The sequence below is a fragment of the Diplotaxodon limnothrissa genome, linkage group LG23 (assembly GCF_057381915.1).
Source record: "Diplotaxodon limnothrissa isolate DT_005_m linkage group LG23, D_limnothrissa_male_GT1.1, whole genome shotgun sequence".
Lineage (NCBI taxonomy): Eukaryota > Metazoa > Chordata > Actinopteri > Cichliformes > Cichlidae > Diplotaxodon > Diplotaxodon limnothrissa.
The window spans coordinates 34,025,546-34,053,028 of record NC_140617.1 but is presented as its reverse complement, the minus strand read 5'-3'; the positions used below and the strand labels follow the sequence as shown (position 1 = coordinate 34,053,028).

At 43.3% G+C, this 27,483-nt stretch overlaps 1 pseudogene; it reads left to right on the top strand.

Moving 5' to 3' along the window:
• On the top strand, nt 1-27,194 carry LOC146608574 (zinc finger MYM-type protein 1-like; annotated as a pseudogene).
• Nucleotides 27,195-27,483: the final 289 nt, after the last annotated feature.

The following is a 27,483-nucleotide window of genomic DNA, read 5'->3' as shown; positions in this document are numbered from 1 at the left end:
GTAGAGGAAAATCGCATATATATCAAAACTGTTGCTGAAGTACTTCTCCTTACAGCTATGCAAAACCTCTCCCAAAGGGGGCATCTTGAGACAGATACATCACTGTTAGGGAGTTTTTATTGTTTTATTTGCTTATGCTTCAAAAGTTATGTTACACATATTTCACCAGACACAGTTTTCTGTAGAAACAGGAAGCTGACCCTGTGACACTGACAAGAGACCAGCACAGAAATACATATCTGCAGAAGTTGACTTGCATTATATTATTCTTAGAAATTGACCTGCAACACACATACTCTGTGACACACACACAGCTTGCATGCAGACAGACATCAGGCCATGCGTGACAGGAAATGTGATTATATTTGCATATTGACGATGTAACCTATAAAAATAAACGAATACTGCAGTTCGGTGTGATTTGCTCTGAGCTTTTCACCCGTGCAGCACGTTAACCTACACAAGTGTCTCATTGTTGTTTATTCACCTGACTGTTTGTTAACTGTAAATCTCTGACAATCACAAAACAAAAGAAACTTTTTAGAGATAATGGAACTTATTTCTAAGCATAATCCACTGATTGCATAAAAAAAACTAAAGCTGCAGAAAATGCAAAATATACCAGTAACACCATTCAGAATGAAGTAATGGAATGTCTGTCAGAGATGGTACGTGAAGACATTATCAGAGAAGTGAAGGAGAGTGAGTACTTCTCTGTGATTGTAGATGAAACAAAAGACCTAAAGGAAACAGATCAACTGTCATTAGTACTAAGGTATTACTACAATGGGGCTGTTCAAGAGAGTTTTTTAGAGTTCCAGAGACCAAGTCAGCTAGATGCGGCAGGGCTCACCCAAAACATCATACAGTGTCTGGAAAGGCATGGCCTTGAATATCGATCCAATCTTGTAGGCCAAGGATATGATGGGGCGTCAATAATGGCAGGGAAATGCAGGGGTGTTGCAGCCAGGATCAAAACAGAGGCAAAACATGCATTTTATGTACATTGCAATGCACATTGCCTTAACCTTGTTATCCCTGAAGCTGACTGCTTTTTTTTATTGTTGCAGAAATTGTATGTCTATATGTCAGGTTCATATGTTCACCAAAAATGGATCACAGTTCAAAAAGACATTTATCCAGATGCTCCAAGAGAGCTTCAGAGACTCAGTGATACCAGGTGGGCATGTCGTTATAGTGCATGCAAAACTGTAATGGACAGATTACCAGCTATATTAAGAGTACTGCATGAGATACATTTAGAGAACAGTGGTGACAGATCAGTGGAGGCACGGGGTCTGTTGGCACAAATTGACCTCACATTTATTGGCAATTTATCCACATTTAGAAAAATTCTAGGGGAAATTAAGTTGCTTTCTGATGTACTTCAGTCTCCATCTCTTGATCTAGCAAAGGCTGTAGACCTAATCCATGCACTTCAAGACACCTTGGACCAATATAGAAGTGAATCCTGTTTTGATGAGCTGTGGCAAGACGCAATGGATATTGCAGAACAGTGTACTGTTGCCTCTGAGACAGTTAGAGAAGGTGCAGAGAGAGAGCCTTAGGCTTAAGGGTTATTTTGTAGATTCTTCAATCGGGCAACACAGGTGTAAGTTTAAGAGGAAAGTATTTTACCCCATTCTTGACCATGTACATGCAGAGATGGAGAAGCGCTTCAACAGGACCAATTGTGATATTATGAGGGGTATACAGGCACTAAACCCCAAGAATAAGAGCTTTTTGTCAGAGGAAATAGTTTTAAGCTTGGCTGGTCTGTATGACTGTGTAATTGAAGACCTCAAACATGAGCTGTATCAAGCTAGAAAGGTTGTTCAAAGGAGAGCAGGGTGTGGGAATGAACTCTCCAGTGTTTTGGAGTTTACTACCTTCCTAGAGCCTTACAAAGAGGTGTTTCAACAGCTTTTTCGTTTATGTCGAATAGCTTTAGCCTTACCTGTCAGCAGTGCTACTTGTGAACGTAGCTTTTCAGTGCTAAAGCTTATAAAAAAATCATCTACGAACAACTATGACTGATGAGAGGCATAGCAATATTGGAGTTTTGAGTATTGAGAGGAAAAGGGCGAGATCATTAAGCCTGGATGACTTTGCCACCCGTCACCGTAACAGGCGGATCCACCTATTCTAAGTCATTGATAATATTCTCTTTTCAAAACATAAATATTTTGCAACTACAAGTGCTGCTGTTTACAAATGTTTTTGTATTTCTTGTCTTCTTAACATGTAACAGTCTTATTAAAAGTTCAAGAGGTTTATTCGTGTACAATTTATACTTAAAACATTATCAAAAGAAGGCATAGAAAGTATTTACTTGCTTTCAGGTTTAATTCAAATGTTAGTCTTTTCATTTGTTTTTCCTGTTTCACATTTAAACACCAGCTTGTGTGAAGATTATGTTCTTTTTTTGAGAAGTTTTGCATTGCATTGGCTAATTTGTATTTAGTATTAGTATTTATTTATTTATTGTCATTGTCAAGAACAATGAAATTGCGTTTGGGGCTTCCATACAACCCAAAAAAAAGAAGAAAATAATAAATACCCCTTAAAACCCAAGTGTACATATTTAACCCAGTGTGACTCCAATGCAATAAGACAATCCTTAGCAATAATGTTCGTAGAAATTCAGACAAAGACCTGAGAAACATGACAAAATACAACAATGCAACCCATTCAATATTATTGTACTGTGAGATATGATATCAGATATGATAGTTATCTATTTAAGAAAGGGGGGGGGGGGGGCAGGAGGGGGAAGAGAATAAAGATATGATGCACCAATGCAGACCAGTTCATTGCTATTAAGAAGTTGGATATGGTTATTGTCCGTGAGAGGGGGGCAGAGAGTTCAGGAGCCTCACAGCCTGTGGATACAGGCTGTTGGCCAGTCTGGATGTTCTGGCCTGTATAGACCTGTACCTTCTCCCTGAGGGCAGCAGATGGAAAAGGTGGCGCGCAGGGTGATGTTGGTCCCGCAGGATACTGTGCACCCTCCTCAGACAGCGAGTGGGGAAGATATTACTGATCTCTGGCAGACTTGTTCCAATAATTCTGCCAGCTTCTTTCACCACCCGCTGGAGTGCTTGCTGATCGGCCTTGGTGCAGCTGGGGAACCACACTAGAAATCCATACGTCAGAACGCTGCTGATGGCACAGTTGTAGAAGTTCAACATCAGAGATCTGGGAATGTGTGCGCTCCGCAGTCTCCTCAGGTAGTAGAGGCGCTGTTGGGCCTTCCGTACAACTGAGGTGATATGGTTGCCCCAGGACAGGTCCTCGGTCACAGTTACCCCCAAGAATTTAAAACTGCTCACCCTCTCCACCGCCTCACTGCCAATGAAGAGAGGCAGATGGTTGTTATGACCCCTCTTCCGGAAATCTACAATGATCTCCTTGGTCTTTTTGGTGTTTAAGACCAAGTTATTGTCGTGGCACCATGACTCTAGTTGTTGCACCTCTGTCCTATAGTTTGTCTCATCATTGTTGGATATAAGTCCGAGCACTGTAGTGTCATCTGCAAACTTAACAATGAGATTGGACGCGCAGGAGGAAATACAGTCATGGGTGAAGAGAGTGTATAGCAGAGGGCTCAGAACACACCCCTGAGGGGCACCGGTGTTGACCACAAGGGTGGAAGAGGTGTTCTTACCCACTCTGACACTCTGTCTACGGTTAGTGAGGAAGTCCACAATCCAGTTGCACAGAGAGGAGTTAAGTCCCAGTTGGTGGAGTTTGGGACGGAGTTTGTATGGCCGGATGGTATTAAAAGCCGAGCTGTAGTCTACAAAGAGGAGCCGTGCATAGGTGTTCCTGTGTTCCAAGTGCTTCAGTAATGTGTGCAGCACTGTGGCGATCGCATCCTCGGTTGACCGGTTCTCCCTGTATGCAAACTGGTGCGAGTCCAGGGATGGTGGAAAAGCAGCTCTGATGTGTTTAATGACCAGTCTCTCCAGGCATTTGGCGGGAATGGGGGTGAGTGCCACAGGTCTGAAATCGTTCAGACATGTGACATTTGACTGTTTTGGGATGGGAACGATGGTTGCTGCTTTGAAACAGGATGGTACCAGTGAACAGGACAACGAGGTGTTATATATAGAGGTGAAGACGTCCGCCAGGTCGGCAGCACAGTCTTTTAGCACCCGGCCCAGCACTCCATCCGGCCCGGCCGCCTTCCTGGTGTTAATGCTCCGGAACACACGCCTCAGCTCATGAGTGCTCAGGACCGGAGCAGGGTCGGTTGAGGGGAGAGGGGACAGGACAGGGTCGGTGTTCTCCCTGTCAAAACGGGCATAAAAGAGATTTAGATCCTCAGCCAGAGTAGAACTGTCGGCTGAGGGTGATGGTGTTCTTCTTTTGTAGTCCGTGATAGCCCTGATGCCCTCCCAGACCTGCCTTGGGTTTGTGTTGTTCTCAAACCTGGCCTCGATACGCCTCCTGTGCTGCTGCTTGGCAGTCTTGATGCCTCTTCTCAGGTTGGCCCTGGCAGCACTGTATGCCTCCTGGTCCCCGGATTTGAAAGCGTTGTTCCTTGTTCGAATAAGTTGTTGAACTCCGTGTGTCATCCAGGGTGGATTATTAGGGAACACACGGAATCGTTTCCAAGTTGTTACATTGTCCACACAGAAACAGATGTAGTCCAAGACAGTGGAGGTGTAACTGTCCAATGCGACACGATTGTCAGTGTCCTGCACCTTGAATACATCCCAGTCTGTGCAGTGGAAACAGTCCTGAAGCATCGGAATAGCATCCTGCGGCCATGTTCTCACGGTTTTGGTTGTAATCCCAGTGCTCTTGATCTTTTGTGTGTATATTGGGTGTAGCAGAAGGGAGAGATGGTCTGACAGACCCAGGTGGGGATAAGCCTGGGCTCTGTACGCATTCGCCATGTTGGTGTACACCTGGTCCAACGTTCTATCTCCTCTGGTAGCACACTTCACATTACGGTGGAAATTGTGAAGTACAGATTTCAGGTCCGCGTGGTTAAAATCCCCAGCCGCAATAAAGACACTGTCCGGGTGTGCTACCAGGCTGTTATTGATGCTGCTGCTCAATTGTGCTAACGCTAGCTTAGCATTAGCATCTGGTGGAATGTAAACAGCGCAGATGTAAACGGCAGAAAATTCCCGAGGGAGATAGAATGGACGGCACTTTAACACCAACAGTTCTACCTCTGTACTGCACAGTTTTTCCGTTACCGTGACGTTCGTGCACCAAAGGTTGTTAATATAGATGCACAGCCCCCCGCCAGTCTTCTTACCCGAGTCCGCAGACCTGTCGGCTCGATAGGCGGTGCGGCCTGCTAGATCGATAGCCGCATCGGGAATGGCGCTGTCCAGCCAGGTTTCAGTGAAAATCATGCACGAACAGTTATTAAAAGTCCGTCGAGTGGCGATCTGCAGTCGTATTTCATCCAGTTTGTAACGGATTGAACGGGCGTTGGAGAGGAATATGATCGGGAGTGGTGGTTTAAACGGACTAGTCTTTAGCCGTGCCCACAGGCCTCCCCGCTTGCCTCTCTTCTGCCTCCGCTCGCAACGTCTCCTCCTGCGGCTTGCTGTTGCGGGTAGCCCCGGGGGTTGCTTAACGATCTCCGGGGGGATGAGATACTCGGATGTTAGTTGAAGATCTCCACGGCTTAGTTGTAGTAGATCATCTCTGTTGTATTGAAGTAACCCCAGACTGTGTGAAATAATACACAGTACCACCAAAAGTGCAAAAGTGTAGGAGCTCCGGGCCGCTGCGTCTGTGCGCGCCGCCATCTTGCCAATTGTATGTTAAAAATGTTTGTATTTTAATGTTCAAAAATGTTGAGTGAAAATCTTATTCTAATAAAAGTTAAAAGCGCATTCAGTTATTAGGTATATAGAGTTATTGAATTATGGTTAACGGTTGGTAGAATTTTTTTTTAACGTTATCTGCCAATTACATCTGCCACCCTTCTCCAAATCTGTGCCCCTACCTGAACCCCCCCAACAAAAATTTTCTAGACACACCACTGCACACCAGCCTTGTGCTTTGCGCTGGAAGAGAGATATTAAAGATATTTAATTGTGTTGTGGTTTGCTGAAAATTTTAAATAGTTACAAGTTTAAATGTGAATAGTTGGTTTTTGTATTATATGATTTATTTATTACATTTTATGTGGAGTGAATAAATAAAAGTATATTTACGGTGGCCCCTAGAGACAAAGCACGTACAAACTTCAAAACACATACGAACTCTGAAGCATGTACAAACCCCGAAGCACGTACAAACTCCAAAGCACGTACAAACTCCGAAGCACGTACAAAACACAACAGAAGTGCTCCTGGATGCTAGGGGCAGTGTTGAGCTTTTGTTACCTAGTGGCTACACAAGCCAGGAAGTACCAACGACCGGATTTGTTGTGTCGTAGTAACAGGTAAATGAACTTTTTTTTAAATTATTTGAATATATATGAGTGCTTGTGTATAAATACACAAACAATACACATATGCTTTCAATTGTGTAATTTAAGTGATCCAGGTAGCTCTGTTTGGGAAGTTCAGTTAACGCTAGAAATGTGTTTTGGAGTTTGTACATGCTTTGGAGTTTGTATGTGTTTTGGAATTTATACGTGCTTTTTGGAGTTTGTACGTGCTTTGTCTCTAGGGGACACCTTATATATTTATATATAAACATATATAAATAAAACCACGTTTTTTTTGTGCATAATTTTATATTGTTGTTAATAATAAATCAATTAAAGCAACAAAACAACCTGAAGAGCCGGTTGGGAGCCAAAAGAGCCCGCTCTTTTTAGTGAGCCGAGCCGGTTCTCTAAAAAGAGCGGAAATTCCATCACTAATTGGAAGCTCCCAAATTGTGGAACGCATTGCCATTACAATTTAGGCCTCCTCAATCAATATTTTTAAAATGTTAATTTTATTTTCATTTTATTGTCTTTTTGATATTGTGTTCTTTATTGTTTACCCTTATTGTATTTTTATTTTTAGTATTTATGTTTTTTCTTATTTCATGCTCAGCACTTCGGTCAGCGTTATTTCCCCTGTGCCAGTTTTCATCTGAGGAGTTTCTCTGCCAAGGTGACCAAAGTAAAGACGTTGTCCTTGGAGCTCCTCTGTCAGTTGTAGTCTGAACCGCTTTCCCCTTTTTACTTCCTGAGAACTTCCAGTGTTGTCATCCAACATGCTATGTATTGCTTTATTCTAGTGTAGGCTCACATTTCCACTTTCTCTATAATCTTCCAATCCTCACACCTTGGCCTCTGTGCGGCTTTGTAATGGTGCACAGCAGCGAACAGGGTTCGTACGGGTGCTTGAAATCCTTGAAAATCCTTGAAAATGCTTGACTTATAATGTTGTCTTTTCAAGGTTTGAAAAGTGCTTGAATTTCAGATGTGGTGCTTAAAACTGCTTGAATGTGTAACTGTATTTCATTCACCACAAATAACTATCTGATTGAATAGTTTTCTTATCAGAAATAAAATGAGTCGCAAAATGTAAAAGCAAAATTTCCCCGCCTGTGCTGCCTTGCGCTGCTGTCTGTTTCAATGTGTGACCCTGCCCCTCCCTCGGACAGTCAGGGATGAGTGCGCTAACATCAGTGTTGCCAACTTAGCGACTTTGTCGCTATATTTAGCGAGTTTTTAGACCCCCTTAGCGACTTTTTTTCTATGATTTGTTAAACATGCTTGTGGTTTTTACAGTCAAAAATATCACTTTCTAGTCAGAATTTAAAATTTGTCTGAATTTAGATAAATTGTGCTTATACAGTATGTCAAAATGAGAAAATAACAGATTGGCAAGTGTTACATTCCCCTGAGGGGTCAAGGCGGGGGGGGGGGGGGGGGGGGAGTAACAAATGTGACCAGGTTAGAAAAAGGAGTCAAGGAGGCAAAAGGGTTAAATTAAAGAGTTGTATTAAAGTTTCAATTTATACTAACTAAAAGAGACGGACAAGCCGCTATCACCATTTAAGAAAACAAACAAAACTCAGGCGTTGGTCAATAAAGCACAAAGTAAGTCAAAAAGAGTGCAGCTCACAAGCTGCAAACACAGACTAGCTCACTAGCTGAAAACCACAAAAAACACAGCTCACTAGCTGTAACCACACTAATGGCACTCTGGCCCAGAGCTCACCTTTCCCTGGGCTTAAATCTCCTTAACTACTGACGAGAGTCAGCTGCACAAAAGGGAAAGGTGGCACCTCAGGCAGAAGAGGTAGTGGGACACGCCCACACAGACACCTTCAGGAGGAGGCCCTGCTAGGGCCGTAACAGCAAGATAAACAGTTTTTAAAGGTGAAATATAGAGGCCAAATCAAAAGTAGTCAAAAATTATACCCTGGACCCCAGAGGGTTAGAGGCTAAAAGCAAAGTTGTCCCCAAGTATTGTTTATATTTGTGTGTATTACTGCAGCTTTTTTGAGTATTAACTTGGTGCCTTTGGGTGAAATAATGGTAATATGAGGGACAGATCCATATGGTCACAAAAAATAGCCACTTGTTTCTGTGCTACCGAAGTTCCCCAGCTTTCATTCAAAATCTGTTTATCGTCAGCACCGACACATTAAACTACTTAAACATTATAAATGTCTTCAAGCTCACACTGAGGCCTGTGGGGCACTATCAGCCACTGAGAGAGTAGACACATTTATATGTGTATGTGTATATGAATATTTCATAGTTTAAGGCTGCCTGTTTATTTAAGGGAGATGAACAAAATACATTGGAATTGTACATAATAATATCACAAATGATAAATTCAATAGATTTTAAGTAGATGCTTGTGCATTCTTAATGTCTTATATGTTGAATTTAACTATGTGATCTGTTCAAAGCCTCTCCCAATCAGTGCTGTTCTCCTGTCTGAGTGTACATGATGTTATTAGCACAAACACTTTAAAGGTGATCATTTAGGACTTCAGCAATAATACAGACAGCAATGTAGCAATAAAACAGTTTTATTGGGAATTAATTTAAAAAACCAAAAAATGACAGACAAACATGTCTCCTATTTTTTTGTCACACGGGAAAGAAGCATCAATATCTATGGAAGCCCGTTTCCGCCACTAAAAAAAAAAAAAAAGCTAGTATCCATAACTCGAAATTTCGAGTTAGCTCTGCCAATCAAAAATATACGTGAATGAGGTCGCTTTCTTGTTACCCGGAAGCATATGGCGCAGGACCGCGCACTCAAAAACGGATCCCAACAAATTAAAGTATGTTTGCTGATAGTAACACCATGTGATTCAGCTAATAACACAGGGATTTCATCATTTGTGAAGCCAGGCTGAAAACACTCAGCAATCTGTGCATTCACGACTGGATGTAATACCAGTAGCTTAGCTGTAGCATTTGTAGCTGAGGGCTTCAGCTTCCGGGTAACATGGAAATGACGTCATTCACGTAGATTACTGATTGGCAGCGCTAACTCGAAATTTCGAGTTGCTTTTCTCAAAATTTTGAGTTAATATGTCGAAATTTCGAGATAATAACTCGAAATTTCGAGAAAATAACTCGAAATTTTGAGTTATGGATCCTTTTTTTTTTTTTTTAGTGGCGGAAACGGGCTTCCATAAATATCTGATGAGAAGACTTACTTATTTCTTTTTTGTTTTTTCCCAACAAGAGAAGAATATCTCTAACAAGTTGATCTGTTCACATTTTCACATCTTAATTTTTAAGTGAAATGTGCATTTTGAGTTTATACACGATGTATATAAGGCGACCGTTTCCTTTTGCAGTATTTTTGTGTGGTGCGTTTTTCTATGTCTTAACAAAAGGGGAACAAAGGTGTTTAAGTTCACCTAGGATGATTTATTTAAATTTTCACATGGTCATACTGAGGTGATGCGAATTGAAACATGCATTCTTTTTTTTTGGCGGGGGGGGGGGGTGCTGGAAAAGCTTGAAAAGGGACCTTGAAAGTGCTTGAATTTGACCCTGAGAAAGGCGTATGAACCCTGAGCTAAAAGATCTCTGTTATAAAAAAGTGAGAAAACAGAAAACAAGGAGCATGAGTCCAGAGTAGTTCATAAACACAAGAAAAACAGTGCAACACAAACACTGGACATCAGGGAAACAGGTCAAAAACCAAAAAACACTGGAGACCTAGAAACAGTCCAAGAAACCAAAAGTCCAAGAATACAGAAATGATCCAAACAAAACCAGAGCGGATCTCAACACGAGTCCACGAAAAAGTTCAGGAGGTCGACCATGTAGACGGCAATGGTCATGATGGGGAAACAGTTCTGGGGGCCGACTGTGCAATGGCGGCGCAGACAAAACAAATCAGGTGGCCGGCCATGCGGGTGGCAGTGGCGGCAACTGAGCAGGTCCGGAGGTCGGCCGCGATGCCAGTGGCGGCAACGAACTCTTTCCGGAGGCCGTCCCCGAAGGCCATGATGCCAACTTAGAGGCCCGGAAAACGGCCAGCAGAGGCGCGGCGAAACGGGTCGAGCTGGCTCTGACGGCGGTGTGGCAACCGCAGGACCAGACGAGGCAGGACCAGACGAAGGCAGAGCTGGGCCAGACGAAGGCGGAGCTGGGCCGCACGAAGGCGGCGTCACGGAGGCTGGGCCAGACGAAAGCGGCGTCACGGAGGCTGGGCCAGGCGTGGATGAAGGCGCAGAGGCTGGACCAGGCGTGGATGAAGGCACAGAGGCTGGACCTGATGGCAGCGGGACGGCTGCGGAACCTGACGGCGGCGATGCTGCAGGCGATGATGTGAATGCTGCAGGCGATGATGCTGCAGGCGATGATGCTGCAGGCGATGATGTAGAAGTCACAGGGGATGATTCAGCAGGTGACGGCTGAACAGACTTCCCCGGATCGTCAGCAGATGTGAGGATGTGCTGGCTGGGTCCTCCAGGACCCTCAGCTAACGAGGCGTGGTGCTGGGTGGGCTCCTCGGACCCTCCAGCAGACGTGGCATGAGGCTGGACGGGCTCCTCGGACCCTCCAGCAGACGTGGCATGAGGCTGGACGAGCTCCTCGGACCCTCCAGCTGACAAAACTTGAGGCTGGCTGGGTTCTCCCCTATGGGTGACTGAACTTGAGGTGAAAGTGGTGGTGGTGGAGTTGGTGACTGGGGTACAGGCGGCTGCTGAGCAGGAAACACTGGAAACTGTGCTACAGGTGGCTGCTGGGCAGGGGACACTGGAACCTGAGCTGGGAACTGCCATAAAGGTTGTAGTGATGGTGGTTGTGATGGTGACTGAGCTAATCCTCCTGAGCCTTCTGAACACGAGAAAAACTGCTGGAAGGGCTCACCTGAGCCTCCAGCTGACACAGGAACGGGTGCCGGCACCAGCTGAACACCAACCCCTCCCACCCGAGGAACTGAAACGGGTGGAGGGGAACGCTGGGCCCGAGCTACCCTAGGAGCAGAAACAGGAGGAGAGAGAAGCTCAGGAAGGGTCTCAAAATGCCCAATATTGCCAACTGGGTCTGGGCATACAGCCTTAGCAGAGTGGGCAACCTCAGAAACATTCAACTGGGACACAGAACAGTCCCTGGTAAGAGCCACAGTCTTAATAGATTTTAGAGAGGTGCAACTTGACTCCTTAAATGTCCTTGGGGAACAGACAGCCTCTTCCTTCAGAGAGCCTAAGTTACAGCCTGTAATTTCTGTCCCTACCAACTGCCTGTGCCCCTGCTGAAAAGTACATAGCTAAAGGCTGGCTTAGAAACATTAACCCCCTCCCTTTCAGCTGACTTGAAAACAGAACTTGTAGCCTCCGGAAATTTCACAGCGGTTCGAACATTTCTCCCCCTAGATTTGAGTAGAGTAGTCAAATCCACACAGTCTGCTTCGCTGTGACACTACTTAAAAGTATTTCATCTTACTCTCAAGCTAAAATTTTAAGGTAAATATGTGGTGATTCATTTGTGTTTGGATGAGAAGTCTTAACATCAGTGTTGTTTTTAAGGCAGTATTTGGATCATTTTCTCTAACTTATTATCTTTATGTTTGTCAGATGTGATTAACTGATGGAGGAATTTGTGGAGCAGGCTAACACCAGCAGCCAAATGCTGACAGTGGCAGAGGTACAGTGGGGCAAAAAAGTATTTAGTCAGCCACCGATTGTGCAAGTTCCCCCACCTAAAATGATGACAGAGGTCAGTAATTTGCACCAGAGGTACACTTCAACTGTGAAAGACAGAATGTGAAAAAAAAAATCCATGAATCCACATGGTAGGATTTGTAAAGAATTTATTCGTAAATCAGGGTGGAAAATAAGTATTTGGTCAATAACAAAAATACAACTCAATACTTTGTAACATAACCTTTGTTGGCAATAACAGAGGTCAAACGTTTACTATAGGTCTTTACCAGGTTTGCACACACAGTAGCTGGTATTTTGGCCCATTCTTCCATGCAGATCTTCTCGAGAGCAGTGATGTTTTGGGGCTGTCGCCGAGCAACACGGACTTTCAACTCCCGCCACAGATTTTCTATGGGGTTGAGGTCTGGAGACCGGCTAGGCCACTCCAGGACTTTCAAATGCTTCTTACGGAGCCACTCCTTTGTTGCCCGGGCGGTGTGTTTTGGATCATTGTCATGTTGGAAGACCCAGCCTCGTTTCATCTTCAAAGTTCTCACTGATGGAAGGAGGTTTTGGCTCAAAATCTCACGATACATGGCCCCATTCATTCTGTCCTTAACACGGATCAGTCGTCCTGTCCCCTTGGCAGAAAAACAGCCCCATAGCATGATGTTTCCACCCCCATGCTTCACAGTAGGTATGGTGTTCTTGGGATGCAACTCAGTATTCTTCTTCCTCCAAACACGACGAGTTGAGTTTATACCAAAAAGTTCTACTTTGGTTTCATCTGACCACATGACATTCTCCCAATCCTCTGCTGTATCATCCATGTGCTCTCTGGCAAACTTCAGACGGGCCTGGACATGCACTGGCTTCAGCAGCGGAACACGTCTGGCACTGCGGGATTTGATTCCCTGCCGTTGTAGTGTGTTACTGATGGTGACCTTTGTTACTTTGGTCCCAGCTCTCTGCAGGTCATTCACCAGGTCCCCCCGTGTGGTTCTGGGATCTTTGCTCACCGTTCTCATGATCATTTTGACCCCACGGGATGAGATCTTGCGTGGAGCCCCAGATCGAGGGAGATTATCAGTGGTCTTGTATGTCTTCCATTTTCTGATGATTGCTCCCACAGTTGATTTTTTCACACCAAGCTGCTTGCCTATTGTAGATTCACTCTTCCCAGTCTGGTGCAGGTCTACAATACTTTTCCTGGTGTCCTTCGAAAGCTCTTTGGTCTTGGCCATGGCGGAGTTTGGAGTCTGACTGTTTGAGGCTGTGGACAGGTGTCTTTTATACAGATGATGAGTTCAAACAGGTGCCATTCATACAGGTAACGAGTGGGGGACAGAAAAGCTTCTTACAGAAGACGTTACAGGTCTGTGAGAGCCAGAGATTTTCCTTGTTTGAGGTGACCAAATACTTATTTTCCACCCTGATTTACGAATAAATTCTTTAAAAATCCTACCATGTGAATTCATGGATTTTTTTTTCACATTCTGTCTCTCACAGTTGAAGTGTACCTCTGGTGCAAATTACTGACCTCTGTCACCATTTTAAGTGGGGGAACTTGCACAGTCGGTGGCTGACTAAATACTTTTTTGCCCCACTGTAAGTCACTTTAACCTGACACATGCTGAATAGAAACCTATAGGAGAATCCTGTAAAGATGCCCTAACCCTGAAGTGCCAATCAACAGGCCAGAACATGTGAGCCAAACTCTGCTGCACAGAAGCGATTTATCACAGAGCAAAAGGGCCAGGGGAACGGTTAATTTAGCATATTTGGCATTACAGGTACAACCAGGATATATTTTTACTTAACTTTCACTAAAATTGAGTTTCCCTGCTCACTCCAATTATAGAATGGGATGGGCAAAACGAAGCAATTAATATTAAAAATTATTGTTGTGTTAATGAGCATGCTGACAAGGGGGGAACATACTGCTGATAGATAAACTTGATGCCTAGTGTGACACCTAATTGATATTAAGGGAGGCTTTCTTTTTTCTGAACATCATCAAAACATCTTCTGACTACACACTTTTTTTCCTGACGCACCTGACAGGAGGAGTTCATGAAAGAAGCACACGACAACTCTTCTGACATTTCCCATTTCCACTTTCTTCATGACAACTCAAATATCAAATATCAATATCAAATCAAATATGGTTGTAGATTGTTGTTACTCTGTCCATCTCTTCTTTCTCTTTAGATACAGACCTGCAACTAGGGCTGGGCGATATGACCCAAAATTCATATCTCGATATTTTTTAGCTGGATGGCGATATAAGATATATATCTCGATTTTTTTTTTTAAAGCCATAAGTTAAGAACAAAAAGAGAGTTCTAAGTCACACTGTGTCCCAGATGTCACACGGGCACTTTTATTTACATACAGCATAGATGTACATGAAGAAATTACTCAAAAATAAATTATCAGCATTTATTAAATAATCATGGTCCATAAATAAAAGAAAATGTTGTTTTTGTGCATAACAAAAAGCTCACAATTGTGCAGTCAAAATGTAAACTAATAGACGCTGAGCATAATAACAAAGAGACAGATTTCACAGCTGCACCACGTCTCTGAACAGGTGCCATTTGTGGTCCTTATACACACACAGTACGTATCACTCCGCGAGGCTCCTCCCCGGTAGCCGTAATCCTCCGACATCACGCCGTGCAGCTCCGTAGCTTAGCAAAGTCATATTAAAACATTTTTTGACAGATTGCTGAGCGCTGTGTACCACATAAAATCGGTTCGCGGTCAGTAAGCACAACCAGAATTCATACATAAGGCGCACTGTCGAGTTTTGAGAAAATGAAAGGATTTTAGGCCGTGCAGCCCCTCCGGGCTGCATGTCGTTAGCGCGGTTAGCTCGTTAGCGTGGTTAGCTCGCTAACACGTTGACGCCGTCCAGCCCCACGCACGGGGCCATCCGCGGTAACTCGCTAACGGAGATTTTCCGCTTTCATCTTGTCATTGCCTGCAGGTGAAGCTATGGGGGAGGCGGAGTTGTGTTCAGTGAAGGAGAGGCGAGGCAGAGTAACGTTGCGTAGAGACAAAAGTGGACGAAAGAGAGGCAAACCTGCGGCTCCACAAGTATAATTATAACGTAACATAGACTATATCGATATAAACGATATTGCCACATCTTATATCTCGTATGAAAATATATCGATATTTTTAAAAAACTCGATATATCGCCCAGCCCTACCTGCAACCCCAAAAAGACCTCACAATCAGAACACGGTAGATGTTATGGAAGGGCAGCTGGACCTTCCCAGGCAAGATGACAGAAAACTATTCCTCTGTGAGCTGTGTGGGAAAATATTCAATCGATTATGACATTTGAAGCATCATCATCGTACCCACACTGGGGAAAAGCCCTACTCCTGTCATGAGTGTAACAAGCGTTTAAGTCACTCATCAGCTTTGAAGCATCATCATCGTACCCACACTGGAGAGAAATGTTAGATCTGCCACAAATGCAGGACGCGTTTCAGCAACTCCTCCACTTTAAGACATCAGAATTCCTGTCCTGCCCTCTAACCTTTGTTAAAATATTTCATTTAACTTAATCCAAGCATATTAAAATGTTGTTATTCAGATGTTATTTTTAAATATAAGCCAATGACAGAGAGATTTTGAAGCACTTACAGAGGTGGGAACTGTACTTAAGTAGAATTTTCAGGTATCTATACTTCACTCGAGCATTTCTTGACAACTTCTACTTTTACTCCCTACATTTTTAAACAAATATCTACTTTCTACTTTAATGTACTCCCAGACAGCTTTGCCAAAGTGGCTGAAGAAGGGCAGGAGACAGATGCTGTCCAGTGTAGCAGGTGATTTATTTACATCTGCCGCGACCGGTTGGGGTGAGAGAAGGAAAACAGGATAAAGACATGCTGTGGATGAGAGACAGAGATTAATAACAAGTATGATTCCATGCACTGAGGTGTATTAACACAGATTCAGACAGAAAAAGCAGGGTTAAGAAGACTTTATTCATAAACACAAGAAAAAACTACTCATGGGAATCGTATGTAGCGTGTGAAACTTGAATGAGGGTCTCTGAAACTGAGGGAGAGAGAGGTTAGACTGGAAGAGATGTATCAAATGGTTTCCTATGGCTTACGTGACTAGCAGGTGTAGAGTCCCTGGGGGGAGGCACTGTTGGCTGGGTGAGTGTCCAGACGGGAAGAGAGTGTTTCTTCATGAGTAAAATAACTGCGAAGGTGGAGTATGATGGATCTGTGAAGCTGCTAGAACACAAGGAGAAGAATATAAGTTTACAAGTATATGATAAATCCCAAGAAGCAAAGATGGCCTAACACTAGCGTAGGTTAGCAGACGAATTAGCCAAGAATAGTTTTGTGTGCTGGTCTTAAATATTACTGATTGAATATCCCAGATCACAATCATGTGAGTATGACAGGTGTGTTGATGGGTGTGCCCAGAGGTGGACTCAGCGAAACGGTGGAAAAATGTAGCCATTCACCAGGACCATGAGAGTTTTGTATTATTATTATTATTATAATCATACTATACCTTTGGAAAGAATCATGCTCGTCCACCATCACCTCAGGACTAGGATCGTACATGACGGGCATCCTCTTGGACATCTTGTCCCACACCTCTCTTATGGCAGCAAGTTTGTCTTCTCCAGCTCCAGCTTGTTGTGTTTGTCTTGTGGCGCGATCACCAAAGCATATTACGTTCGAGTACACGTAAAATATTTTGAGGGACACCGTGGCCCGGAAAATAGACCTGCTGCTCTCTGTGTCTCACAGACTGGTGGTAGCCTCTCTTCGAGACCTGTAAACGATGGCCAAGATCAGCAGGCCCAAGTGGGTGAGTAGGCTCACCCATGCCTCTCGTCCTTTGCTTAGACAATGCTTGGTCTATTTACTCTGGAGGACACTGTAAAAACTGACAGTCTGTTACAGGTTACTGAGTCAAATGTTCAGGATACGCTGAACTTTTCCGTTCATAAGAACTGCAGTTTTTGATGCCATTACTGTAGCTTTCTTGGACCTAACATCCAAGGAGAAAGTGATTAAACGTGTGCCAAGTCCAAAAAATTGCAAAGTAGGAACTTGTTATTGTTCCATTTAGTGATGTTATTCGTATAGGGTGGGAGCTGGAGGGTATCACAACCTCTGAAATCACTTCAGTCCTGTTGTTCAGTCCTAGAGGCCACGCGGAATACAAGAGTAATGCATTTTTATGGTATTTAAGCAACTCTTACATAACACATATTTGTGTATAATAAACCGACACAAATGCGTCTGTACTTTTGTCCTGGCTAAAGTCAGCGCTAGAGACATAAGGAGCATTTGACATTTTCATCCAGCTGGAATAAACTCTCAGACAGAACAGTGGAGAGCTGACTAAGTGTGGCTCTCAGTGAAGCAGAGCAGGTGAGAGGAGGTAGCATTGCAAAAACATTAGAGTGAATCTCAATATGTTCAGACCTGCAGCACAGGAAGAGCAGACGGGGGAGGAGCTTGTAGAACAGCTCTGGGACAGTGTTGTGTAATAGGTAATACGAGACAATAATGAAGTCGTCAGCTGTTTTTTTTTTTCCACCTCAAAAGGTGGAAACCAAAGGTTTGCTTTAGTGTTTTTATAAATCTCACATAAATCAGCAGTCTGGGTTTTTTTAAGCATTATTATTGTTTTTTGTGCATATATGTTCCCCATTTCTTATATTCAATATTCAGATATTCACTCTTTCATTATTTTCTTGAAGATTATGATAATAATAATAATGTCTGATCTAAAAGTATAAGGATTACAATGTTGGATAGACTGTTTACCTGTATTATTTAACTGACCGTGTAATATATGCAAAATAGAGCACAACTCCTTGATTAGCCACTTGTGTCACGGTTCTGGGTCGGTTCGACCCAGCATTCTGAGTTTATTTATTTTTGCATTATGGAGTATTTTGGGGTTCTCTGGTGTTTTGATTACTTACGATAGATTTTATTACTGTGGTTCTGGTTTGGGGTTTTGTTCGCAGGGTTTGTGTTCTCATATTTTGTGTGGGTTTAGTTCTGTGTCTGGTCTGCGTCTTTGTGTAGTGTTCTTATTTCCTGTTTTATTCTGAAGGTCTGCGTCTCATGTGAGTGTGTTCAGTTTTACCTCTTGTCTCGTCTTGTTGATTACTCCCAGCTGTGTCCCCCACCTGTGTGTCATCTCCCTGTGTTTCTCTGTGTGTATTTAAGTCTCGTCTTCTGTCTTTGTAGTTGCTGGTCCGTCTGTGTATCCACCCTGCTTCATCTGTGTGTTTCCCCTGCTGTCAACCGCCATCTGTTTCTGCTCACTCTCATTCATGTTCATGTTCATGTTCAGGTTTGTGTTCTGTAGTCAGTTTGTTCTCAGTATAGTTTAGTCTTTGTTCCGTTCGCCATTTGTCCATTTTTATTTTTGTGTTTAATAAACCACCCTCACACCTTTACAAGTGCCTGCGTTTGGATCCTCCTTTAATTCCCACAGGGCTCGTGTCACTTGCCGTGACAACTTCAGGCTGGCCCGAAAAGTGATTTGTTGCATCTGGACCGTTAGGACCATAATACCTAATGTATAATTTGCGCTACATAGAGTTATTTGTGAGTTTTTTAGACTCGTACATCATCAGTGTGAATTTGTTCCCCCGATGAAACCTAAATAACTTGCACAATATATTTTTAACCATTTAAAAAAACATTCCAGATGTCATTCCAGAAATCATAAATCAAAATAATAATTATTTTGATTATTTTAATTATTGTTTTCACGAATTTTTAATGGTTCATAAACTCTCCATTAAAAAAAAGGAATTTTATGGTAATTTTATATTCAAGGACTTAAGGGGTTAAAGTGACACACTATGATAAAAGATACACATAAATCTTGGGCTCTGTAGCTAATTTCGCCTTTCATAACATTCACGAGGGTGATTTTTTTTTTTTAAGTAAAGACATAAATTTGTGGGTTTAGCTGCTCTGACTAAAAGCTGTTGCTGAACACTGACTGCTAGGCTTAACCTTCATTGCTATTTTAGTAAAATGGGCCTTTTAACTGTGTCAGTGAATTTTGGACCATTTTAAATGGAATTATCTGTATCATAACTTCCAAGTTCAAGTGGTTTGTGCTTGACTTTGGTAATTACTCAGCACTAACCAGCATGCATGTGTGTAGTGCGATGCAAGTGTAAAATCTATGGTAGTGTCTCACTAACTCATCCCTCTCAAAAAACACTCTGGTTGCAGCGGGTTTCATTGTGGCCCTTTAAAAATCAACGTTTCCCTTAAAGGTAACTGCATTCCTCTTTTTGAGTCCGGTCTAAGTTACATGTTAGAATAGAATAGAATAGAATAGAATTCAACTTTATTGTCATTGCACATGCACAGGTACAGGGCAACGAAATGCAGTTTGCATCCATCCAGAAGTGCTTTAGTGATATAGATATATTACAATATATATTAGCAATAATATAGATATGTGAGTATATTACAGAAATGGGGCTATTATGGTGTGTTATAATGTACACGGTATGAAGTATGTTGTGAATATTCTATAACTATAAGTATGTACAAGCTGTAGTGAGTACAAGCTATGTACAGGCAATGAACAGGATATAAATATGAAAAACTATACAGAATATGAAATAAATAACTTTACAGAATCTGAGATATACAGTTATACAGAAATGGGAACTATGCAAGTTGTAAACAGTTGTAGGATTAAAAATTATCAAATGTACAGAATGATTATTTACACAGAGCTATAGTGCAGTTAAGATAAGTGAGATATAATTCCTACAGAGGCTATATAAAGTGCTAGTGGTTGTGAGTGGTGGTTCAGTCCATGTTATTATTGTGTGTTTGAGGGTACAGTTGTCCATTGTGGGTGTGTGTATGTTCAGTCCATGTGTTAACGTGGGTCAGATGTCAGGAGGCAGAGTTCAGGAGTCTGACGGCTGTGGGGAAGAAGCTGTTCCGGTACCTGGTGGTCTTAGTCCGGAGGCTCCTGTAGCGCCTCCCAGAGGGCAGGAGGGTGAAGAGTCCATGTGATGGGTGACTGGGGTCTTTGATGATTTTCCCAGCCCTTTTCAGACACCGCTTCCTGTAGATGTCTTTTATGGCAGGAAGTGGTGCTCCGGCGATGCGCTGGGCAGTTTTCACGACCCTCTGCAACGCCTTCCGGTCCGAGGCAGAGCAGTTCCCGCACCAGACTGTTATACAGTTGGTCAGGATGCTCTCGATGGTGCAACGATAGAAGTTCACCAGGATGTCTGAGGACAGGTGGTTCTTCCTCAGAGTCCTCAAGAAGAAGAGGCGCTGGTGAGCCTTCTTGACCAGCTTGGAGCAGTTGGTCGTCCAGGTGAGATCCTCGGAGATGTGGACTCCCAGGAACTTGAAGCTGCTCACACGCTCCACAGCCGTCCCCTTAATGTGGATGGGTGGATGTGGGTCAGCATTCCTCCTGTAGTCCACGATGAGCTCCTTGGTCTTCTCGGTGTTAAGCAGCAGGTTGTTTCTGTCGCACCACTCAGCCAGACGATCCACCTCCTCCCTGTAGGCGGCCTCATCGTTGTCACTGATGAGGCCAATCACCGTGGTGTCATCTGCAAACTTAATGATGGTGTTGGAACCATCAGTAGGTCTGCAGTCGTGGGTGAAGAGGGAGTAGAGGAAAGGCTCATCACACAGCCTTGTGGTACACCGGTGTTCATTGTGATGGTAGATGAGCAGTGGTTATCCAGCCGGACATGTTGGGGGCGGTTGGTCAGGAAGTCCAGTAACCATTTGCAGATGAGGGAACTGATGCCCAGGTCTGTCAGTTTCCTGATGAGTTGTGAGGGGTGGATTGTATTGAACGCTGAACTGAAGTCTATAAACAGCATTCTGGCGTAGGTGTTGTTGTTGTCCAGGTGTGAGAGGACAGAGTGCAGTGCGATGGAGACTGCATCCTCTGTGCTCCTGTTCTGGCGGTATGCGAATTGGTGGGGGTCCAGGGTGGGGGGAGACAGGATTTGAAGTGTGCTAGGACCAGCTGCTCTAAGCACTTAGTGATGATGGGGGTGAGTGCTACTGGGCGGTAGTCATTGAGGCAAGATGGGTTGGAGTATTTGGGTATCGGGACGATGGAGGTGGATTTGAAGCAGGCCGGTACCACAGCGTGGGCCAAGGACAGATTGAATATGTCTGTGAGCACTCCTGCAAGCTCCCCAGAACATGCTCTGAGAACACGCCCGGGGATGCCATCAGGACCTGCAGCCTTGTGGAAATTGATCCTGCTCAGCACCGCTCCTACATCGGTGGGGGAGAGAGTCAGAGGTTGGTGGTCTGGCGTCACGTCTGCTTCGGTTGTGGTTGTGGGGTTCCCTCGCTCAAAACGAGCATAAAAGTTGTTGAGCTCGTTGAGGAAGGAGACATCAGAGGATGCGGGGGAGGGTTTGGTGGTCCTGTAGTCTGTAATGGTCTGGAGTCCTTGCCACATGCGTCGGGGGTTGGAGTTGGAGAAGTGTTCTTCTACCTTCTTTTTGTAATGGTGTTTGGCTTTTTTGATGCCCTTCTTTAGATTAGCCCTGGCTGTGCTGTAGGCGTGTGCATCTCCTGACCTAAAGGCGGTGTTGCGGGCCTTCAGGAGGAGATGAACATCCCGGTTCATCCAAGGCTTCTGGTTGGGGTACATGGTGATCCATTTCTGGGTGGTGACACTGTCTGTGGTTTCGGAGATGTAATCCAGTACAGATGAGGCGTACTGGTCCAGGTCTGTGTGGGTGAACATATTCCAGTCTGTGTTTTTAAATCTGTCCTGGAGCACTGCGTCTGTCCCCTCTGGCCACACTTTAATTGTCCTCAAAGCAGGTTTCACACGTTGGATGAGTGGTGAATACCTAGGTGTGAGGAACAGGGAGAGATGGTCCGATTGTCCAATGTGGGGGAGGGATGTGGCTTTGTAGGCTCCAGCCAGGTTGGAATACACATGTCTAAAGTCTTGTCTCCTCTGGTGTGGCAGGAGACATGTTGGTGGAATCTGGGGAGGACTGTCTTTAAGTTGGTGTGGTTGAAGTCGCCAGCAACAATAAAAGCAGCCTCGGGGTGTTTATTCTGGTGTTTGTTAATGGCTGCAGAAAGTTCTTTCATGGCCAACCTAGCATTAGCGTCGGGGGGTATATACACGGCAGTGAGTATGATCGAAGTGAGTTCTCTGGGGAGGTAATAAGGTCTGCATTTGACCATTAAAAACTCCGCATTAGGGGAGCAGTGACTCTCAGTAGTAGTGGAGTTCATGCACCAAGCATTGTTAATATAAATGCACAAACCTCCACCTCTGGTCTTGCCGGAGTCATCTGCTAGCCTGTCGGCTCGGTGTGTGTGGCGTCCTGCTAACTCGATAGCATTGTCCGGGCAGCTGTTGTTCAACCATGTTTTGGTGAAAAACATGACATTTGAGTCCATAATCCGTCTGTTGTTAGTGATGGAGAGCCGTATCTCATCCATTTTGTTTGCCAGAGAACGGACATTGGTGAGGAATGTTGTGCTATTTACAGTTAAAACGAGTACTTAGAAACTTTGTTACTCATCTCCTTCTGTGCAGAACAACTACTTCTCCCCAGGACATAACTGGTCTAGACTGCTGACTTCTCACCCTCTCAACTTTTTAAACACAACACACAAACACACCTCTGACCTAGTCCACTGTGGACACTTGCTGTTGTCTTTGGCATCAACTCTAGACTCACAACACCATGTGTCTGTATCATTAAAGTGCAGAAACACTTTTTGTACTTTGTACTCTGTAACCAGATGTGCCCTGGATGTGCCCTCTCCGGATAAACACAAAATACGGCTACAAACTACAAATTCTTTTGTAGATACTATTAGTCGTTTTTTCCCATCTATGCCTGTAAATTATTAGCATAGTAAATGTATTTAGTGGAAAGTTTGTCCCCAGTTGTTATGAAGAGCAAAAATAGCCCCACTGACCAAAACGTATTTTGTTAATTTCTCCCTTAAAGTTGAACATTTTAACAGACTCAAGTGACCATTAGAGGAAATGCAGTTTTAATATTATTTACTTTTAGAGTTGGCTGTTAAGATTAAAAAATATATATATTATTGGTTGTTTAAAACATACTTTTTGCATGTGGTTCTCAAAAGACTAAGATCAGAATTACACGAGTATCAGCCCACCTCTCACTCAACCATAACTCAATGCTGATGCATGTTTCACTTTCTGTTGCCTGGAAAATGACATAATTAACCTTTTTTAGATTTCAAGAATACATGAATCCTGTTCCCCCTCTCAACAACCTGTTCAATTATGCACCTCATTGCTCAACTCTGCCCTTATTATGACGGGCAAATCCCCCTTGAGCGTGAAAGATCTCACTGAACTAAGATAACGCTTAAAATCTGAGCACAGCCACATTTAGGGCACCCAGTGAAATGTGTTTTAATTATCTGATCGCATATTTCAGGATCAGCATGGGCCTTTGGGGGTTGATGACACAGTTAAAGATGGTCAGTCTGAATGAAATAAAAGTTGTTATTTGAGAGAAATCACTGCCTTTTACTGTTTTTGTAATGATTCCTAGTGATTTTTTTTGAATAATTGAAAACCAGATTAAAGGAGAGCATTACTTCACATTGTTAGTTATTTACTCTTATTCTTCCGTGCAGCTGAACATAAACACGCTCATGCAGCATGAATAAAGTGTAACCCTAACCTATTTCTGTCTGTTTCACATGCACAATGATTGTGATTTTGTATTAGCCCCGAGGACAGTTATTTTTGTCTGAGTGACTTCAGCATTATTATTCAATGTTTCCTTTTCACCTTTATCCCTGTTTGTTGAAATATTCCTATCGCTCCAGCTTTTGGAACAGCCAGCCACACAACATCCAACACTCTGAGAATCTGACTAACACAGATGGTGAATCACTTTCTTTAGAAGGAAAGTTTTTTCCCACATATGTTTTGATGCACACTTGTGACTGTTTGGGAAAGCCTGTGTTTTGCTAAAATTACACTGCGTGTCTAGAGATTATTTTTCAGTGCTGTGTAATTTTGGATATTTCTGTGTTGTGAAATCCTTCCAATCTCCTGGATTTCTCCACGCTCTGTGACCAGAGGTGAAATCCCTCAGTATCTAACCAATTCTTTTTCACTGCCTCAAAATGACCACTAATCTTTCTTTGTTCACCAGTGTTTCTACAAGTGTGTCAGTGAGATTTGGACTGATGTGACAGTAAGCAAAGAGGAAAGCCTTAGTGGTTTGCAGAGGAAGTGGCTTCATGATTAAGATGGGTGAGAGGAAAAGAGGAAGAGATCTATCTTAGGAAAAAGTCTATGACTGTGATTATGATATAAATTCCAAGTAATGAGTTTGTCAGTGATTAAGCTGTATAGAACTTAAGTGGGTAGAGTGGAGGTTTCATGAATCACATGATGCACTGAGTGTTTCTTCACTTACCTTTTTTACTCGCCATTTGTTTACACACCACTCTACATTTAATCTTTAGTTGTTATTAATCTCTGGCTCCTTTCCACAGCTTGTCTTTGTCCTGTCTTCAATTTGTCCCGATTCATGATTGAGGTGTGAGACAAACGACTCCAAGTGTGTCAAAACAATGATTTTATTAAACACGTGTGGAAAGATGCACAGCTTTATATTGTCAACACTGATCTTTCGTCAAAACATACTTTCAGCATGGTTTTATTATGTCAGGGTTAACGCCCCTTCTCACGTCAGACAAAACATCACATATATAGGTTATAATTAACGACAGTTCAACAAGTTTCCGTGTTCAACAGCATTTTTCCCTATATGGTTGTCTGGCCCCTCCAGATGTTTCCTGTAGACCCCAGATCACTAGTTGCTAAGCAGAGACAAAGCAAGATGTCTTTCACCTTTACCCTAGAAATTATACTTAATGTCTATGTAAGCATGTTAGGCCTTCATTCACAGCATACAAGTCATTTCATCAATATATCAATTCAGACATAGCGCTGAACGATGCTTTTAACCTTCATTAGACTGTATGCTCAACTCTATCATAGGTACAAATGCAATGTGTGTAATAACATGATTGAAACTGTATGTTTAATAAATGGAATAAATGTTTAATCAAACGGCACTGCTCAAAGCTAAATAAAAAGATGTAAAAGAACTAACATGATATAAAATGATATAATCCCCACAAATTCAAATTTGAAATCAACATTTGGGAGACATGGATGACCCATCCTCCAAATCAAAGAGGAGATGGAGCATCTGTGCTTATCGAATTGACAGCTTACACGTCTTTAAAGTCAACATCAATTCTCAAATGTATATATAGGATTTCGAACAATGTATGCTCCCTTCAAGATCTCTTTTTCAGTTAAGGCATTTATGGAGTGTTACTGAAATGACCACATTAAGAGTCTATGATCTCAAATCTGAAATCATTCAGATCAAGACTGGACAAAGTGTATGAGCACCCCTAAGGATGAGTTATGGTTCATAAATGTCTGTGAAGGTTCTCAGTCATCCAGGTCATCGTAGTCAAAGGAGCTTGCAAAGAAAAGCGTCTGGACTTCTTTAAGTTGCTTGAAGACGTTTCACCTCTCATCCGAGAAGCTTCTTCAGTTCTAAGGTCAAATGGTGGAGAGTCCCAGATATAAACCTAGTGGGAGTTTCCCCCCACAGAGGGACAAAAGGACCCCCTGATGATCCTCTAATCGCCTGAGCCAAGGTGTGAAACTGGGTGTGGGTCCCAATCAGCCAGAGTTTCGGGTGAGTTCATTGTGTAATCTGGCCCCACCTTATCATGCGAATTCCTGAGGTCAGATGGCCCAGGATGTGAGTGGGCGTTAAGGCGTCTGGGGAGGGATCTCAAAACTGGATTATAGATGGCAGAGAGTTGGTGTCGTAAACCCCCGCCTCTGTTCAAGGATGGTCGCTCACAGTGGACATAGATGGCTTCTTTCACTCCTCTTTCAAACCATCTGTCCTCTCTGTCCAAAATGTGAACATTGGCATCCTCGAAAGAGTGTCCTTTATCCTTAAGATGCAGATGGACTGCTGAGTCTTGTCCTGTGGAGGTGGCTCTTCTGTGTTGTGCCATGCGCTTGTGAAGTGGCTGTTTGGTCTCTCCAATGAAGAGGTCTGAGCATTCCTCGCTGCACTGTACAGCATACACCACATTGTTAAGTTTGTGTTTTGGCGTTTTGTCTTTCGGGTTTTGTCTGAGCGTGTTGCTGGGTCTGAAATGCACCCACTAGGTTTATATCTGGGACTCTCCACCATTTGACCTTAGAACTGAAGAAGCTTCTCGGATAAGAGGTGAAACGTCTTCAAGCAACTTAAAGAAGTCCAGACGCTTTTCTTTGCATGCTCCTTTGACTATGGTTCATAAAAACTGTACATGTAACGGAGGGAAGGTGATTCTATTTCCACAGTGTTTTTTCTAAAGGAAGGAAACCTTCCTCCAAACGGACAGAGCAGTGGAGCCGCCAAGGGAAAGCACACGCTTAAAAAACTGTATAATTAAAATATAATTTATTATATTTAAATAGTTAAAAATGTAAAATGAATTAAAACAACCCTGGCCAAGGGGTAGCACAATAAAAATCAATAAAACACAACATTAAAAGTCCAGTGGCATCCGCCACGGTATAAAAGTCACAAAGAGCTAAGAAATCCAGCGAAGTGGTGTAAAAGGGAAACCCAGCGGAGTCCTCGCCTTCCTCCCCGCATTCCGCGTCCCGGTACGCTGAAGAAAGGGAGGGAGCGGCAGTCACTATTCTTTTCAGGCAGTTTTCATTCGTAAAAAGGGGATAAGTCGAAGACTTACCCCGGGTGGGCAGAGCTCTCAACTCCGCCCGCCGCTTCTTTAAAACTGCAAATCGGCACCAGCTGTCTCGACGCCTCTGCTCTCCCGCAGTGCACAAGCTGGGCTCTTGTTACTACTGCCGTCCGACTGTTCGCTCCGCGTCCCTAGTCGCTGGTGCTGTATCCTCTTCCCCTAGAACGCCAAGCTCCAGTCTTATGTGTCACTGAGCACTCTGTAAATTACCCTCTTTTTCCTCTCAGGTGTGTCCAATTAGTAAAAACGGGGGAAAGGGCGGAGTCTCTCCAGGACAATTTGACGGTATAACCAAAACATGCAATCTAAATAAAACACTGCACAAAATATGACCAATACATGCAATATAAAAAATAAATAAGTACACTTCACATTAAAATACAGCACAGCAAAACAACATCCGTCCTTCCCTGGATGACATACATACAGTGACCTCATTACAAACCACTATTATAATACAAGAGAAAATAAAGGAACTTCTAAAAGGTCCTCTTCAGAGTTAGTTGCAAATGTGAGTACTGAGCAGGAAAACTAAAAAGGATGCTGGAGTTTGGAAGACCGAGCCAAAGGACAAACATCC